The 18,233-nt window shown below is 43.8% G+C and overlaps 1 protein-coding gene across 3 annotated transcripts in view; it reads right to left on the reverse strand.

The window, feature by feature from the left end:
- The window catches only part of KCNJ6 (potassium inwardly rectifying channel subfamily J member 6), a 172,925-nt gene extending 165,553 nt beyond the window's left edge, over positions 1-7,372 (reverse strand). Inside the window, exon 1 of one of the 3 annotated variants that reach the window (XM_051644169.1) lies at positions 7,310-7,372. The gene's annotated coding sequence lies outside the window, so the exon portion shown is untranslated. Of the gene's footprint in view, positions 1-6,789; positions 6,803-7,304 lie in introns of those variants that run through there. The other 2 variants (XM_051644170.1, XM_051644171.1) reach the window with 2 other exon arrangements.
- Positions 7,373-18,233: the final 10,861 nt, after the last annotated feature.

Genomic DNA, 18,233 nt, shown 5'->3' on the forward strand with positions numbered 1-18,233 from the left:
CATCCCATGAATGTTAAGGCACCAAAATGTGACATCTCTAGACATCTATTTAGATCTTTTATGGACTAAAGTTGCTTTTTAGTGTTGCCGTTCAGAGTTGTCCAGCTCTTTTCTAGGACTAAGGGAGTGATTGTGCCCCTGTATTCAGCACTGGTGAGGCTGCACCTCGAGTACTGTGTTCAGTTTTGGACTCCTCACTACAAGAAGGACATTGAGGTGCTGGAGCAAGTGCAGAGAAGGGCAATGAAGCTGGTGAAGGGTCTGGAGAACAAGTCTTATGAGGAGTGTCTGACGGAACTGAGGTTGTTTTGTTTGGAGAATAGGAGGCTGAGGATGTCCTGAAAGGATGTTGCAGTGAGTTGGGGGTTGGTCTCTTCTCCCAAGTAAGGGACAATAGGACAAGAAGAAATGGTCTCAGGTTGTGGCAGGGGAGGTTTAGATTGGATATTAGGAAAAATTTATTCACTGAGAGGGTAATTAAACACTGGAATAGGCTGCCCAGGGAGATGGTTGAATCCCTATACCTGGAGGTGGTTAAAAAATGTGAAGATATGGTGCTTAGGAATATGGTTTAGCACTGGAGTTGGTGGAGATAGGTTAATGGTTGGATTTGATGAATTTAAAGGTCTTTTCCAACCAGAGCGATTCTGTAATTTCAATGATTCTATATGGAGCCCAGGGAGGCTATACTTCCAAAGCAGGAATTGCCTAGTGAAGCTTTTTCTGTGAAAATCTGAGGCCATGGAAATCAATGGGGAATTACCTCTCCGTGTCCAAATAGCTATTGAGCTGAAAGAAGAAGGTTCTTAATTACTACCATTTAGCATAAATGCTTCTTTTCAAGAATGAAAAATTGATCTGACAAGCTGATAGAAACTGCAGACTGTGTGTGTCAACAGGAGAGTTGGGGGGAGAAAAAGCAGGAAGGTAGGAAATGTCATTATTTTCTCATTCTTCAAATTAATACTTTGAGGAATAATTTGGCAATTGCTCATTTTTCTAATGAACGCCTGTTCTTGATTATGATAAATACTAAATTATACTATAATTTCTCCTTTGCTTTCACAGGCAATGTTTTCTGTATTGACAAGACACAATGAGATAGTTTTGTTTGGGTTTTTTTTGAACAGGAAGCAAAAAGCAGAGAATTTCTTGCAATGCTGCAAATTGCTCTGAGCTGGTGAGCCTAATGCAGGAATGCTTATGATAAAACACTGCAGAACACAGTTGATTAGAGCATTGAATTAGCTATGCTTTTGTGCACTCTTATCATCTTGTTCGTTCTTTCAGCCTTCTATTTCACCCTTTCAATCTGCACATTATGGTTTTCTTGTCCAGAAGTTTTACTGAGAATTCAGCACAAATGCCAACACTTGCCTTTCATCAGAAAACAAGCCCCAGTGTTCTGCTCCAGTGAATCCCAACAAATCCTGTGCATGGTGGCCTCTTCAGGTCACACACTAAGAGTCTATGTAGATAAAATGAATATGGAATAATAAAGAACAGCTGTATAAACCTATGATCTTTAGTGTATATTTGCCTATGAAATGTTGTCACTGCTGTGACAACAGCAATCAGAGCTGGGACTTCTCTTTGTAATGACACAGTTTAACTGAAAGACCCAACACAGTCAGATCAAAGGGAATGAAGGGAAATCAAAATAAAGGTTAAGGCTGTTTCTGCAGGCCTGTGATGGGATGTAGAACCATATCCAAGCTTGTGCTAAAGTACCTCTTCCCCCCTCAATGCTGACTCCAACCACTGCCTTTAGCCACAGGGCACAAGAGGATCACATGGCACTGCCTCAAGACTAAACAGCAAATATCACGTTTACATTTGTGCCAGTGTCCTGAAGCCTCTGTGTTAGGATGAGTCAGATACTTCCTCTAGTCAGGAGGCTTTTCTGGTTGGGAGGTTTGGGTGTCCACACACATGTCAAAGTCTGAAGCTGAGCTCTCTGAATATGAGCCACTCACTGTGCACATAAGAGAAAGGGTAGGTCATTGGTGGTATGGATTAATAGTAGGCTCTCTGGCTGAAGTATCTGAATGAGCCTTCACTATCTGCATTAACACATACAGTGCTATTAATGCAAATGCATTAAAAAACTTATATCTCTGTGGAATCATAATTTACTCTTGTGAAAGGTTAGAGTTTTCTGACTGCAAGGCTAGTTCTGCCCTTGTATAGACAGACTACATTATTTTCCAACTGAAGTGTGACATGAAAGTAAATACTTCTTGGAAGCAAATAATATCAGACTGAAAAATGGTATATATAATGAATATGCACTTCCAGCCATACACTTTCATTCATTTTAAGGCCTGAGCGAATGAGCCTTTTTTTTCACTAATACTAAGGTGATATATACCATTGTAAAAAGGCAATGTGTCTTACGAAAGCAGTTCTGATCTTATTGTCAGTTAGACCTTCAGTAATAGTATGTTTCCTATTCTTGTGGATGCTGACATCAGCACCTCATACCCAGATACCATTAATAGCTGACTTGAAGTTGCAATTGCCAAATAGAAGAAGGGAATCCATGGGCTTTGTCCTTTTAGTTTTTAAATGCAAAACTCTATTGACTAGTACTCAGGAGCAAACTTCTGTAAGCAGTTCTCAGTTACGTTAGAACTTCTTCTGCAACCTCTACCATGAATTTGGGCTTCTGCAGTCAGGACTATGTACGGACCTTGTACTCATGCAGATCTTCACTGATTTCACTGTGACTCTGAGGGTCCATTCACATGATCTACTGGTAGAAATTTATTATCTTTTAAGATATTTTAAAATTTACTTCTTTTTTGTCCTGTACGTGAAGGCAGGATGTTCTGCTGGCTGCATGTAAAAGCTTGTGAATAGAGTAGGTGTTACTAGATAGCAAAAATCAGTTCTAACAAGCCTTTAAAATATAAGCAAGATGTGTTTCCTAAGTTGTCAAATTCCGTTGGCCCTGTGTGATATTCTACTAGGCAGTTAAATGAGGATGGTGCTCTGAGTCTCCTTAGGAGATATCTGAAGGACAGTGACTTTGCAGCTGCTATTGTAATGTATATGGCTGAAAAATTCCAGTCTCTGCGCATAGTTTTTAATCACAGTTTTTACTCTTCCAGCCCCTGCACGGACAGACCTGCTCCCGTTCACCTCCTGCAGTATGCTGCGTTGGGGTGGCCTGATGTGGTCTGTCCTTTTGGCAGAGACTCCACAACACTGTCATAAGGCTCTGTCAGAAGGTTTCAAGCTTCCGTGACAGCGTGAAAAACTGGACTTAGTAACATCCTATTGTCCAGTACTTTTATTCCAGCTGTTCATAATACATACGTAATAAAACTGTATTTTGAATATCAGTAGCATTCTAGTAAAGCATCCAATGCAGAGTTTTAGTGAAAAACCCAAAAAATCTTCCAGGAAGTCACTATCAAATAGGAATGAGATTAAAACTCTTTTCTTGGGCTTACTGTTAGATAAATTTACCATTCATTGTTCAAGAAGTCTCTTTTTCCATTATCAATATTTAAATACTTAGACTTAATATACTAGGAATGTTGTTTTCCGGTATCAAACTGCCTCCACCAGTAAAAACTGTACGTCCAGTTATGTAACAAACATATTAACCTAAACCTATCTCTTTTTAAAAACTGCAAGTGTTCAATTAATCCAATTAAAAGGCAACATTCTGTAGCAAGCAGATGATGAAACTACTGAACAGAGCTCCCAAGCTTTTAACAACAACGAAAATAAAATAAATAATAAAATAGAAATATGTTCCCTACAACTCTTCAACTGCTATTACTAAGACAAAGCTTAATTTATTTGGGAGAATGCTAATATGAATTATTTTACTTCTTACTTTTATAGAAGCATGTAAAATACTCCTGAATAAAAATCTATTTGTGTCTGTGAAAATACCATGAGAAGTTAATGATAAATCAAATAATCTCACACCAACAGTATTCAGAGCTCGTGATACTTAGTAAGTAAAAGAAAGAACAAAATAGAGCTTATAGCTGTGAAATAATTAAATAATTCACTTGTGATGGATAATTTATGAAAACACAAATGAAATTCTATTTCTCCTGCATAGTTTGAAGAAGAGCACTTGTCTTTCTTCCAAAATACCATGTTGCAGTAAAATGAATATAAAAAAGTCTACAAATACATGCTTATGAAGAAAAAGTAAGTATTTTCTGCAGTGAAATTTTGTATCTTGGGAAGGTCATATTGAACATGGTTTAAATGCACTGGCAGAAGGTCCACAAAGAATTCTGTCTTTTACTAAACTGATTCAAGTTGTGGAGTTTTCTGTTGATGTTCCTATATACTTCTTCTTTTTTCTTATGTTGCTTAAGGCCAAAATAATTTTGTAATTGTCTGATAAAATTATTCTGACACTGCAGGATTATTGCCTTATATAACAAAATCAATAGCTTGCAATATTATAAATGATCTGTTCACTGCCCTGAAGAGCTGCATCTACTACTTTTCCTCATTTCCCTACTGGAAAGAAATGAGTTCCCAAGACTATACTTACATTTCAGTCCTTTATTTCCATACTCCCTATGAGATAGGTTTGAAAATGTGAGGCATGTGATTAAGAAATTCAGGTTTCCATTTGTAGTTAGGGCAAAATGTGGATTTACAGTTAAAAAGTCTACTTCAACTCGCTATTATTAGAGAATTTGCTCAGGGTGTCTGCAAAAGTGCAAAGCTTGTCTAACTCCCATGCATGAATAGGACTCACCTATGTGGTTGTCTCTGCTAGGCTAGGACTTATTTGAAACAGACAATTTATAACAAAGAAGGAACTCAGACAAAGAAGGAACCCAGTAGCTGGTGTGATTTGACAGCTTGATTATAGTTAAAGCATAACCTTGAGAGGGTGGGGATTTGGATTGAAAACCAATAATTCTACATGTATCTATAGTTTACTGCCTATCAGGAGCAAGGCAATATTAAATAAATCTTGTTTACTTAATGGAAAAAGAACATCCTGACATAGCGAACAGCATAAAAGTGACTAATCCATCTCTGTCTTCCCCAGTGAATATTATTAATTATGCTATTTGCTTTTCTAGAATATTTTTCATGGTCGGAAGCAATAATTGCATATGTAACTACCAGCATGAGATACATATGAGAAAACTGAGCCAATAATTTACAACCTGTCAGTGGAATAAATATGTCTTGGCTTTTGGTGACTTATTACTAACCTGAATTCTTTCTTCCCCCACTTCGCATATTTCTTTAAACAGGTCACCAACTATCTGAGAGAACTGTTCTGGATCAGAAGTTGTTTTTTTTGTTTGGTTTGGTGTTTTTCTGAGTAGTTGATTGTGTCTGTCTGGCACAAATTCCACCTGTGTAATTGTGCACCTCAGCAGTGAGCTAGCTCCATGAGTTAAAAGTGCAATTTCTCAAAGTGCAATTTCACCAAGTGCCATTCCTCAAGAAGTTTTTTAAGGAAAACGAGTTGAGAACACGTATTTTTTGTAATTTCTGCAGGACTGATTTTATGGATATTGTGCATGTGAAGGGTCGTGCTGGGGAGCCAGTTGCCATAACAAGTTACAGAGAACCACGGTAAAAGAGTCATAAGAAAAAAGCTCCAGGAATTTCGTCTAAAAGATGTCATTTGTTAACATGTTTGGTCCATGCTCCTGCTCAAGAAAGATTAGTGGTCCTAGGTAATTCCTTCCCGGGCTCCTGCCACCCGCTGGAGAGCGGCACGGCTTGGCGTTGGTTCTAGCGGAGAAAGGCAGCCGTTTCTGGCGTGGGGACACTGGCTGGGGGCTCCACCGGTGCTCCCAGAGCGTGGGCCCCATCCCAAGCCCCCGGCCGGCTCCCTGCCCGCCATGGGGAGCCGCGCTCCCTGCGCGCCGCCCCGCGCCGCCGCCGCCCCCGCCCCGGCGCTGACCATGGTGCTGACGCCACCGCCCCGGACGCTGTCCGCGGTGCTGAAGCGGGCCGGGACCGCAGCCGGCGGCAAAGTGCGCGGGGGCTGGCGGTGCGCGGGGCGGCCGGGGAGCGGGGAGCGGGGGGCCATGGCTGGGCACAGCAATGGATAAGCAGCCATGTGGAGCTCGCCTCGGAGCAGCTTCTCCCTCCAGCCGCGGCAGGAGGAGAGGCTCCGGGCACAGCGACTCGGGGGCACTTGGCTCCCCTCATACGCGGCTTGCTGCGCCCTGTGGGGCTGCCCCGCCCCCATCATGGCCCACCGGCGCTTCGCTGAGCCTCTTTACCAGGACATGAAAGTTTTGCCTGTCGTATATTTCTCCTCACCTTTGGTATCGGACTTTTGGATACCGGGAAGGGGCGGGGGCCGAGGGAGGGGAAGGGGAGAGTTATTTCCTATTTATTTATTTATTTAGCTTTTTCCTCCCTCAGGTCGCCATGGTGATACCGAGCTCGCTCTCCCTCCGATCAACAGTAGACGGGCACCCTTTCGTTAGCATCACTCCTCCCCTCTGCTCCCTCTGACCCACTACTCGGCAGAGGCTTTCTCCTCCCTGCCCCCCCAGCAGGTCCGGGACAGTGCTGCCCCCTCACCCTGCCTACGGCTCCTTTCAGCTTGGCCCCGCTGCCCTCAGCTCTACCCTGGCTCCTCTCAGCCTCGTCCCGGCTGCCCTCAATGCTACTCCAGCTCCCCTCAGCCTCGCCCCGTCTGCCCCCAGCAGTGCCTGCAGCAGCCCAGTGCTATCCCAGCTCCCCGCAGTACGGCCACCCCCCACTGCCCTCCCAGAGGAGGAGTGAGACGTGAGCAGCCAAAACAGTATCTCCCCACCCACTTACCCCCGCTTTGAAGTTCGTCTCTGCTTCGGCGCTGCCGCTGAAGCGCAGCTGGGGAGGGGGCTGCCGGCCGGGCCATCCCTTGTCGCCCCCGCCCTCGGGTGCCTGCTGTAGAGCCCCGAGGCGAGGGGAGGCCGGCAAAGACCCGGCCCCGTCGGGGCGGCAGCGTTCTGCCCGAGGGCACCGAGCCGGGGCTCCAGCGCGGGAGGCCCCCGCGATGGCAGCTGAAAACAGGGTCCCACAGGGCTGGCCCGGGTCCCCGCCGTGCCAGCCCTCCGCTGCTGCTCCCCAGCCGCCACCTCGCCGCTTTCCCAGCCGAAGGCGGCAGAGGCAGCTCGCCCCCCCGGTTACATAAGTAACGCACCCATACCTCCCAGTACAGAGGAAGGGCTATTCTGGGAGGAGTGGGGGTGCTGGAAAAACGAGGCGGCAACAAGCCGTGAGGGCAAAGGCACCGAAACGCAAACCGCGAGCCAGTAGCTCCTCCGCCTCCCTCCAGGTAAACCTCCTAGCCTTACCTTACCTGGCGGCGGCACTCTGCTCTCACTCCATGCCGGTTCCCCGCGGGACGGGGCAGGGCGGCGCTGCCCGGCTCTGCACCGGCTCCGGCTCCCAGCCGGTGGGTGCCTGCGGCTGTGTGAGCGCCGCTCGCTGTCACACGGCCCCGAGGATGCTGTCGGGCGTCTCCATTCCTCACTCAGCTCGCCCACTTGCCGCTCCGCTCTGCCGCCGAGCTGACCGGCACCCGCCGGGGCAGCGGCACCCCTCAGTTCCGGGGCTCCACTCCCGCCCGCTTCGCAGAGGGAGCGGGGGGCGACCGGACGGCCGCGGTGGCACCGCGTGTGCCTGCCAGTGTGTGTGCGTGGAAAGGAGGGAGGCGGCGCGGCGTGGAGCGCGGCGGGCGGGCGGGGGAGGCGCGGCCCCGCGGAGGCAGCCGCGGGCGGGCCCAGGGGCTGCGGCCGGCGCCGGGGGGCTGCGCTAGCCCGGCCGGCGCGGCGGCGGCTGGTGGGAGCGCGGCTGCGGGCAGCGCCACCTGCGGGCCGTGCGGGGCGGCGGGGTGCCTTCCGCGGGGGCGGCCCTGCCTGCTGTCGGTACCGCCTCCCCGGTCCCAGCGGAGCCGGCGGGCTGCCGGTGGGGAGGCCGCCCCCGCCGGGAGAGCTCCGTGGCCTCCCGTGGGGTTAGGTGACACGGCGAGCGTGGGAGGGGGCGAGGCCTCGGGTCTCTCCCCGTCTCGGGAGTGCGGGCACCAACTCCGGCAGCAAGCCTCAAGCCCCGCCGTCTGCCTCGGGACCCTCTCGTCTGCCTCCGGTGCGGCCTTCCCCGCGGGGAAGGGTTCCAAGGAGCCCTGGGTGTGTCCAGGTGACCGGCGGAGGCCCGAGTTTGTGACCCGCAGAACTTCGCTGGTGCATAATAAGGGCTCATCTCGCCCTTGCAAACGAGCCTGTACCTCCTCTGGGACATTTTGCTGTGCCTTTACCCACCTCCTCACTGATCTAATATGTGGAAAGTTTGTATCTTTGACATCACTTTCCCGCTCTCTGGTTTGGTTGAAATTGGCCAACAGGTAGCAAGTTCCTGGCCAGGGAGGGCAGCTGCCAGACAAGCAGGCAGGTAGGTGTACATGTTCAGACACTAACAGACACCTTGCTTAAACCTCCCTTTCTTAGAAAACCTAGCTCAAAAGTAGAACAACAAAGGCGTTTTCCAGGCATCATCCTGATCACCTTTTTTGACTCCTGATCCTTTCCAGACTACTCCACCTTACGCTTCACCTCTTGTTTCTACATTGTGTTAAACTATTCGTATTCCATACTAATGCACCTGTTTGGTGGGAAGCAGAATTGGGCTGTGGCTTTTTGGGTAACATAGATAATAACAATCTGCACTTTCACAAGTCATAGCAGTTTCTCTGTACGTATATATTTTTTTCTTCTGAGATGAGTTGCAAGCCCAGATCTGCAGCTCTTCTGTACTCTGTGCCCATGTATCACCAGTGATCTTATTTTTTTCTCCTTCTGGGACAAATGTAATATTTTAAACCAGCACTGCTTTAGCTTGTAAAATCTCCTTGTTTGAATTTCCTTTTTCACCTCATCTTTCCTCATCATACCTTCCTACATTTCCTAATGTACTTCTGGGAACCTTTTTTCTTCTCTGTCAAATCTCATCTGTGTTGTGGATGTCTTCTATTGTGCTTGACAAAAAATGTTATCGTTTCTTAAGCTTTTTCCATAAAGGGGAACCTCACTGAAAAGAGCAATATGAAGCTTCTTCCTTGGAGACTTGCATGACTATTAATTTCTTTTTGCAAGTTACTGTTCTTTAAATCTCTTCCCTTGTGCTAGGAGCATACCCTCTGGAACAGTTATCTGTTCTCCAAGATGAAGCTGCTTTTCTAGAGCCTGCTCCACTTGTTACTAATTTTTCATGCTCTCATTTGTCTACACAGCAGGAAAAGTGGGCATATATAAAACAGAGAAAGGGTTTCTGTGGAACAAGGAGAAGTATGAGCTTATCCTTTCTGACTCCATGATCCTGTCATGATGTGATGTGTGTTAAGGCCTTTTATCTCTATTAATTGTTAAATATTTCAGGAGGAGCAGCATATGGATAGTTACATTGAGCTTGGAACCATAATAGCATCATTAAATTACACAAACCCTTGTGCTTTCCAACTGGCACCTTTCTCTTGGGGCACAAAAACGAAAATGGCTCTTGAACAGGTGCACAAATAATTATTTTATACTTAGCCTGCTGTCCCCCTTCAATCTATTTTTCTCTGTTGCAGTTTTCTCTAAGCCAGCTCCATGAATCTCACTGCAGAACTGCTCAGAGTCTATTAATACTTCTGCCAGCACATACAGAAAAGATGCCTGCTACTTTCTTAAGGTCCCAGGCAAATGCCTAGCTGGTACATCGCACAGATTTCTTGTCCCATTGTATTTCAGTTGAAGGCCAAAGCAGTACATGAACTCTTATTCAAGGTGATTTCAGTCAATGGGCTTTGATGCAGGATCCTTCCTACTTCACCTTGGACAGATAGTCCCAAAGCAGTGTGAATTCACCAGACTTGTACTTTGCCTGAGGGCACAGTTTATCTCAAGAACTGAAGTTTGCATCTGCTTGAGGCATTTGGAATTGGTTTTGGAGAGTACATTTTTTTAAACAGTAGAAATAGAGACTTGGGTTGATAAGAGGTGGAGAGGACTGGTACATATTACTTTGACTTTAGGGATTTAGGTTAGGAATCTGCTCCACTTAGGTCATTGGAGAGAGAAAGGAGCCCATGGAGAGAAATGGAGGCCTACTCAATGCACTTGAATTAAACTTCATAGAATCCTAGAATGGTTTGAGTTAGAAGGCACCTTAAAAGATCATCTAGTTCCAACTCCCCCTGCATTGGCAAGGACACCTCCCACTAGATCAGGTTGCTTAGATCCCCATTCAACCTGTCCTTGAACACTTCCGGGGGTGGGGCTCCCACAACTTCCCTGTTCCAGTGCCTCACCAGCCTCCCACTAAATAATTTCTTCCTAATGTCTGACCTAAATCTCCCTCTACCAGTTTAAAACCATTACTCCTTGTTCTCTCACCTTGTAAAAAGTCCTTCCCCAGCTTTCCTGTAGGCCTCTTCAGATACTGGAAGGCCACTATGAGGTCTCCCTGGAGCCTTCTCTTTTCCAGGCTGAACAACTCCAACTCTCTCAGCCTGTCTTGATAGGAGAGGTGCTCCAGCTCTCTGGTCATCTTCATGGCCCTTCTCTGGACTTTCACATAAGGTCCATGTCCTTCTCATATTGGGGCTTCCAGAATTGGATGCAGTGCTACAGGTCTTACAAGAGATGAGTAAAGAGGGCGAATCACCTCCCTTGACCTGCTGGCCATGTTTCTTTTGATGCATCCCAGGACAAGGTTGACTTTCTGGGCTGCAAACGCACACTGCTGGCTCATGTTGAGCTTCTCATCCACCATCACCTCCAAGCCCTTCTCCTCCAGACTGTTTTCCACCCGTTCTCCACTCAGCCTGTATCTGCACTTGGGATTATCCTGACCTAGGCTTTGTTGAACTTCATGCAGTTTGCACAAACCCAACTCTCAAGCCTGTCAAGGTCCCTCTGGATGGCATCCTGTCCCTCCAGTGTGTTGACCTCATCACAGACTTTGGTGTCATCAGCAGACTTGCTGAGGCTGCACTCAATGCCACTGTCCATGTTGCTGACAAAGATGTTACACAGCACCAGTCTGAGTATCGTCCCTTGGGGAGCACCACTCCTCACAGGTCTCCATCTGGGCATCAAGCCATTGATCACCACTCTTTGAGTGTGACCATCCATCCAGTTCCTTACCCAGTGAGTGGTCCATCAATCTAACTGGTACTGTTCCAGTTTTGATACCAGGATGTCATGCAGAACAGTGTCAAAAGCTTTGCCCAGGTCCAGGTAGATGACGTCAGTTGCTCTCCCTTTGTCCACTGATCCTGCGACCCCATTTCAGGAGGCCACCAAGTTAGTCAAGCAGGATTTTCCCTTGGTGAAGCTGTGTTGGCTGCCACCAATCACCTCTTTGTTTTCCACGTGCCTTAGTAGAGGCTTCAGGAGGATCTGCTCCATGACCATTCCAGGCACAGAGGTGAAACTGACTGGTCTATAGTTCCCCAAGTCTTCCTTTTTTCCGTTTCTTGAAAGCGGGAGTTATCTTTCCCCTTTTCCAGTCAGTGGGAATAAACCTGTTCTGAATTGCCCTCTGGAGGGTTTTTTCTCTCTTGCATTCCTGTTAATTCTATAGGAATCACATTGAGGTTGTGTTGAGATTATCTAGAGACTAACTGCATAATCTAGGATCTGATCCCCCTTCAATTTTTGTTTTACCAATGGAACATGGCATTTACACATAGAAAAAACACTTGTCAGCACCTCTCTAGGAGTGATTTTGATGTATTCTTGCCAGCTTGTGATGCTTGTATCTCAGTGGAGCTACTGCTTCCAATACAAAATGTTAATGCATGTGTTATTCCTATGACCTTATCCTGTGAACTTGTGACAATAGCTTCACGTTAGCACTATTTAAATCACATTTGTAAGTGCGTGCAATGCCTTCAGCTTGCTACCTACACTGTGGTTTCAGGTACTGTAAGTCACCTTTGCCAGTCCTACATATATGGGTTTTGCCTGTTGTGTGCTTTCGGCAACTCCATGCATGACAAACAGCATTACACGTTTTGAGGTCTGATGAAACTGAGCCAGAGCTATTGGTTCTTCCCTTCAGGTTCTGAAGGGTTTGCTTTTCTTGGTATATGCTTCTCCTTTCTTCTGGAAACAATAAGTAGGTGAATAAAAAACATGTCTGCAGAAGAATTTTGCCCACAGAATAGTGTTTCATGCATAAAGTCTGAGTTTTAACTGTTTTAAAGAGTCAGTGGGTTTTAATCTGCCTCGTCAAAGGATTGCTGTTTAGCTGTAAGATAAAGTTTGTCCAGTGTTCTTCTCAAAATTACAGCACTTACCTGGAGATATCAAAATCACTCCTGAATGCATCAAAAAGCATCTGTTTTTATGACTAAGATGTATGTATATGGTGAGCTGATCCTGACCCATGGTTCTTGGACACCATCATAAACTAAACACACATGAAGATCAGACCTGGGGGCATTTTGATGTGCAAAGGAAACAAATAATCTGGCAGTTTTGGAGAAGCCACCTTGCCTAGAGACTCCTTTGCTTCTCGTTATTATATTTTTTCTCACTGGCCTAGAAAGTGTAAGTCTAGATATTGCTTCAGACCATATGGCGACACTGGGAGTTTTTTTGCATGACAGTTAAAAAATCTATGGTTAGAAATGTCTGCTTAAAGATTAGCTAAAACAGTTTTGGTTCACACAACCTGATATTATTGACAAAGGGTCAAAATTTGCTGAACTAACAGCAATTTTAAATCCTCAATAGGTTTTATGGCTGCTTGGAGTTGGGGAAATTTTGCAGAACAAGCCATTGGAAACTGAAGGGGAGATAAGGAGAGATTAGTGGGTGGAAGCTGTCTGATTTTGTTTTCTGGCAGGAAGAATACCAGAGGGAATTCTCTTTCCCAGCCTACCACCCCCATTTTTTCCTTATTTACACATCAATGCATGATTTTTTGGTATCAAACATTTCCATAATGCAATCTGGTAAACCTAGCACAGCTGTTTTGAAAACCTGCCTGATATTCAAGATTGCTTTATTGTGCAAAAGCTCCTATTTCACTTGCTAGCCTTCCCATTTCTGGATGTCAAGATAGGAAATGGCTATAAATATGGAGTTAGGTGTCACAGTTGCCAATATTCATTACGGAGAACTTTTTAATAACCTTCTCCCCTTTGACCTTTATCTGTCTTCTGTATTCTGCAGGGTAAAGTCTATCGTTCCTGGTATTTTTGGATAGGACCTGACACAACAAAGCAACTTTCCTGTCTGTGATCAAGTACTTTTGTAACATGGGAACAAAACAAAACAAATAAGCCAATTTAAAACTATTGATCTTCATGGAGCATTATAAAAGCTGCTTATGTAAAGCTGTTTTGCAACCATTGCAGAGACGCAATGGCAAACTTGGAATTTTGCTGCTCACAGAAGCAAAATCTCCCCATTTTTCCCAAAGTACCTCATCTGATGTGCAAACTGTCTTCCCTGATATACAGCTTCATGCTTGGATGACAGACATCTTTCTGACTATTTTTCTTTCTTTCTTTGTAAATTGCAGGACACATATCAATCATATCAAATTGTGGTTTTTTTCCCACAGGCAAATTTATTCAATGAATGCTTGTTTAATTTTAATCCTCTTCTACTCCTTTTATGAGTAATTATTTCAACTCTAAATCTCAAGTCAATCCCTTCAGCTCTCATTTGGCTAGGATTTCATCAATTATGAATTTTAACATTCAACAGGTAAATTTATGGAGGTCAGATTAAATACTGCATTTGTGGTCTTCCTTATACATATAATACAGCAGTCCATCCCTGCTTCTCTGCTTCTCCATCTAGTCTTTCCTTTCTGTATCCTCTGCCTCCAATTTCTACTTCTGCTTGCCCATTTCCCAAAATGTTGTTAATAAAGAATTCTCAACACTGCCTAGAGTTCTAGAAAAAATGTGCAGGGTCATTGGATCTGTCTGCACTGTGAAGTACAGTTCTTCCCTTCTAATGATTGCTGTTTACCATAAAACCAATCTGGTGGGTGTTTTTTTGTTTGTTTGTTTTTATGTATGTATATATGTATTTATTTATTTTTATTCCTATTGCAATTCCTGAAGCATTACTCCTTTGATGGTTAGGATAAAGGGTAATGTTTTAAACTTAAAGAGGGTAGATTTAGACTTGATATAAGGAACACATTTTTTACAATAAGGTGGTGAAGCACTCGAACAGGTTGCCCAGAGAGGTGGTAGATGCCCCATCCCTAGAAACATTCAAGGTCAGGTCGGATGAGGCTCTGAGCAACTCCATCTAGTTGAAGTTGTCTCTGGTTGGTGCAGGGGTGTTAGACTAGATGACCTTTAAAGATCCCTTCCAACCCAAACTATTCTAAGATTCTGTCACTCTATGGTTAGAAATTCACTGTGACATTGTACTTGAAAATTTTGCTTATCTGGGTGAAATCTTTTTGTTCAGCTAGTGAATTTTCCAGTTATTTAAAACTATGCTTACTTCTTTTCTCTCTTCCCTTTATCTGCTCTAACATTGATAGTGAATAACTTAATTCCCTCTTAGATTTTCTTTTCCTAGGTTGAACTGAACCAGTTCCTGCCATTTTCCCTTCTACCATGAGCTCTCCACTCTCCCTATCAGCGTGCTGCTTGTCCTCTGTACAGTATCAGTTTAAATTCATCTTACTGGTTCAGGAGGAACCAGAGTTGTGACAGCATTACTGCTAAGGGCTCATCAATGTCATGTTCAACAGAAACAATATTCTTCTTTCCCTACAGGAAACATTCTAGCTGGTGGGATGTAGGATCACATTTACTTCTTTACAGTTATATTGCACTCATGGCTGTGTTATTTTCTTACTAAGGAGGATATTGTCAATTCCTTCTCTTTCCGTGTCACTCCAAACATGTTCATAACTGAGGGCAGGAATATCTGTTTGATTAATGACTTTGAGATTTGTACCATTAAATCTCATCTCATACCTATTAATCTAGTTTTCAAGGTCATACAAGTCACTGTGATATTCCCAGGCTTCCTGTTTTATAGACAGTAGTGCCTCACTTTGTGCCGTTGACACATTTCACTAATACTTTCCTACTCTGCAGTATAGAATAGTTTTGGCTATGTGGCCCCTTCTCACTGAATTACTCTTGTTCAACTAGGAGAAAGGAAATAACCAACCAAGTCAAATAAACAACCAAGTCAAAAGCAGAAATGTAAGTCTCATTTTTCAAAGTCTACAGTAAAGTATTGGATAAGATTGTGGCTCCTTCCTGCTGCAAAATCATTGTGATTTTTTTGGTATTGGCTGTGATTCTGCAGTAATTTCATGGCAGGGCTGACTGCTTGTGTCCACAAAACACTCTTCTGCCATGGACTTCTCCATAGATGCAATAATTCACTATTATGAACTCAAATGGCAAATTGGTGTGAGAGAGGAATAGGTTGCATATTGCAGGAAAAGGTGGAGGAAGGTGAAGGAAGCTCTGTGTTTGACCATGAGTGAGAAACAAGGCTCAGCACCCTGCCATTGTTGTTTGAAAGCTAATTTGTTACCTGGGGTTAATCCTTCCAGTTTTATGAAGAGTATTGAAGCTGAAAGGGCAAAAAGGCTTATTGAATATACAATCAAAGAATCATTTTGTTTTAAAAAGGCCTTAAGATGATCAAGTCCAATTGTTAAGCTAGCACACTCCCAAGTCCACCACTAAAACATGTCCTTAAGCACCATAACTACATCTTTTAAATACCTCTGGGGATGGTGACTCAACTACTTCCCTGGGCAGCCTGCTCCAGTATTGACAATCCTGTCAGTGAAGAAATATTTCTGAATATCCTAATATCCCCTGGCACAATTTAAGGCTGTTTCGTCTTGTGCCATTGCTTGTTACTTTGGAGAAGAGACTGACCCCCCATCGATACAACCTCCTTTCAGGTAGTTGTAGAGAGCAATAAGATCTCCCCTGAGACTTCTTTTCTCCAGACTAAACCACTCCAGTTCCCTCAGCCACTCCTCATGTGATCAGTTATAAAAGCAAAGAAGAAAACTTGTTTTTCCAAAGTGATTATTATAAACTGTCCAATTAAGTAAACAAAGAAGTAGTGGAAAAATGAGCTCTGACAGACATCAGATAATAAAATTAATTATAAACAGCAGCCAAAATGCAGCAAGTATAAATTAATCAAAATACTTGATTAGGCTTTGCAGTAGCTACTTTTCTCCCTAGCACTATTTATTACAGTTTTATCTGGAGACTGGTGTCTTTAGTAAGGTTCTATATAATATCTACTTCCAAAGCCTTATGCTCCTGCAAAAATAAATATATATTTTGAAACACAGTACACATCAGGCTGACTCAGCACGATAAGCAGGGAGTTGGCCCTGAATTGAGAGATTTGAAAGCTGATATTGCCTCTATCTGTTCTGTACTTTTTGTGTTCTTAAAGGGGCTTGAGGTGCTTACTGTTATGTTAATTCAGCCAGACAGCTGCCATTTGTGTCATTGCCTGTTGCTTCTCCAAAGAGCAAATAAACTGACATTAAGTTTAAGGATGCAAAAGATCTGTATCAATAGAAACAAACCTGTGTATAGGAAAAAACAATGAGGAGGTTAGTGGCAGTTAAGAAAAAAAGGCCCCATAAATTGCCATGGGTATACTGTCATTGTATGAGGTAAAAAGAAAAAAAAAAAAAAAAAGAAAAAAAAAGAAGAAAGCAAAAAGAAGGCAGATCTTAAGCAGATCGTATTTCTTTGGATTTTGGCATGTAAGAAATAGCTACTCTAATTTTTTTGTTCCTGCCCTAGTTTTAAGATATAACATGGTAGTGAGTTAAACTATCACAAATTGATTATATCAATCAGAAATAGACACCCTGACACTGAATGACATCCACAGAGGACAGTTCTGCTGACGGGCTTTTAAGGAAGATGGATTCCATCTACCCATCCTTTACAGACAATTCCCAAAGGGGCTAAAGTCTGTATTCAAAGTGCCCCTTTGGAGGGTGCCCTTATAGAAGCATTGGCACCGAGCCTGGTGAAATGGATAGAAATGCTGTATCTGGCTACAGAAACCTACTGGTTGTAAAATGAATTATTTAAAAAACATGGTCTCTTTAAAGCAAGAGCAAAAATATGAATGGGTTTCTGCTTAGTTTAAAAACAGTTTGGACTAATGTAAAAGGAATTTGTTGCTTCATGCCAGTTACAAACTATTGCTGGATAGCTCAGTGTTAGCAATTGTAAACACTGGCAGTTTAACTACAACCTGATACCATTTTTCTATAATTACAGCTGCATTTTGATTTTTGATTTGTAAATTCTGAACTAAGCAAAAAGGACATTGCACAGAAAGGAACTGGATTAACATCACAATTTTTTTTCATCCAAGTCTGTGAAATCACACACCAGTTGTGGTGTTCATTACTCTTCTCTCTTGCTTCATGAGAAATTAAAGGCAGTGAAATACAAATAGCACTACCACTGCTTTCTTCAAGAGGCAGTTTACAATTAGTGGATAATGCATTAAAACAGGAACAGGCAATTGGATGATTGTCTCTTCTGAAGCCCAGCTAAAAGAACTGGTCCCAACCATATGCTGCCAAAAAACTGGAGGTGAACTGGTTATTCATAATAGCAGGTTGGACTGTGAGATCCTTCTCTCTTACACCCCTTTCCATATGGTGCAAAGGGATATTGTAAGTTGTGGGTACCCTCCTGGGCTCCCTCACCTGGCACATCTCCAGAGGGATTTGCCCTAAATCTGTCCCACAAGGACACATACTCATGTGCCCATCCTGTCATGATTTGGGATAGGGGTGCATGTAGGAGCATGCTATCCATGCTATTTCTAGGCAAGATTTGGATTAGTGCTAAAGCTTATCAAGTTCTGTGCTGTGACACTCATAACTCAACAAATCCACAAAACAATATTTAAGAGGCCTTTAAAATCTCTGAGATGGCACAGGATTGGATTGGATCTATGCAAAGGCATTAGGTTTCCGCTTTCTTGCTTGCTGGACTTCCAGCATTCAAAAGTGAGATCTAGAGGATCAAAGACTTCAAAAAAACACATAGATGCAAGACATGTTACAAACCAAGGACAGAATGTGCTATCCAGTTTTTCTGTTGCCTCTCCAAGTATTTCTATCATGTGGTCAATGGTTTTCATGGCCAAAAAATGGAAGGTGACAATACTGTTGATAAATTAAAGGTGTTCTTAAATAATCTATGCTTTCAAATAGTTTTTAAAGTATCTGGACCC

The sequence above is a fragment of the Apus apus genome, chromosome 1, assembly GCF_020740795.1.
Source record: "Apus apus isolate bApuApu2 chromosome 1, bApuApu2.pri.cur, whole genome shotgun sequence".
In the NCBI taxonomy this organism is placed as follows: Eukaryota; Metazoa; Chordata; class Aves; order Apodiformes; family Apodidae; genus Apus; species Apus apus.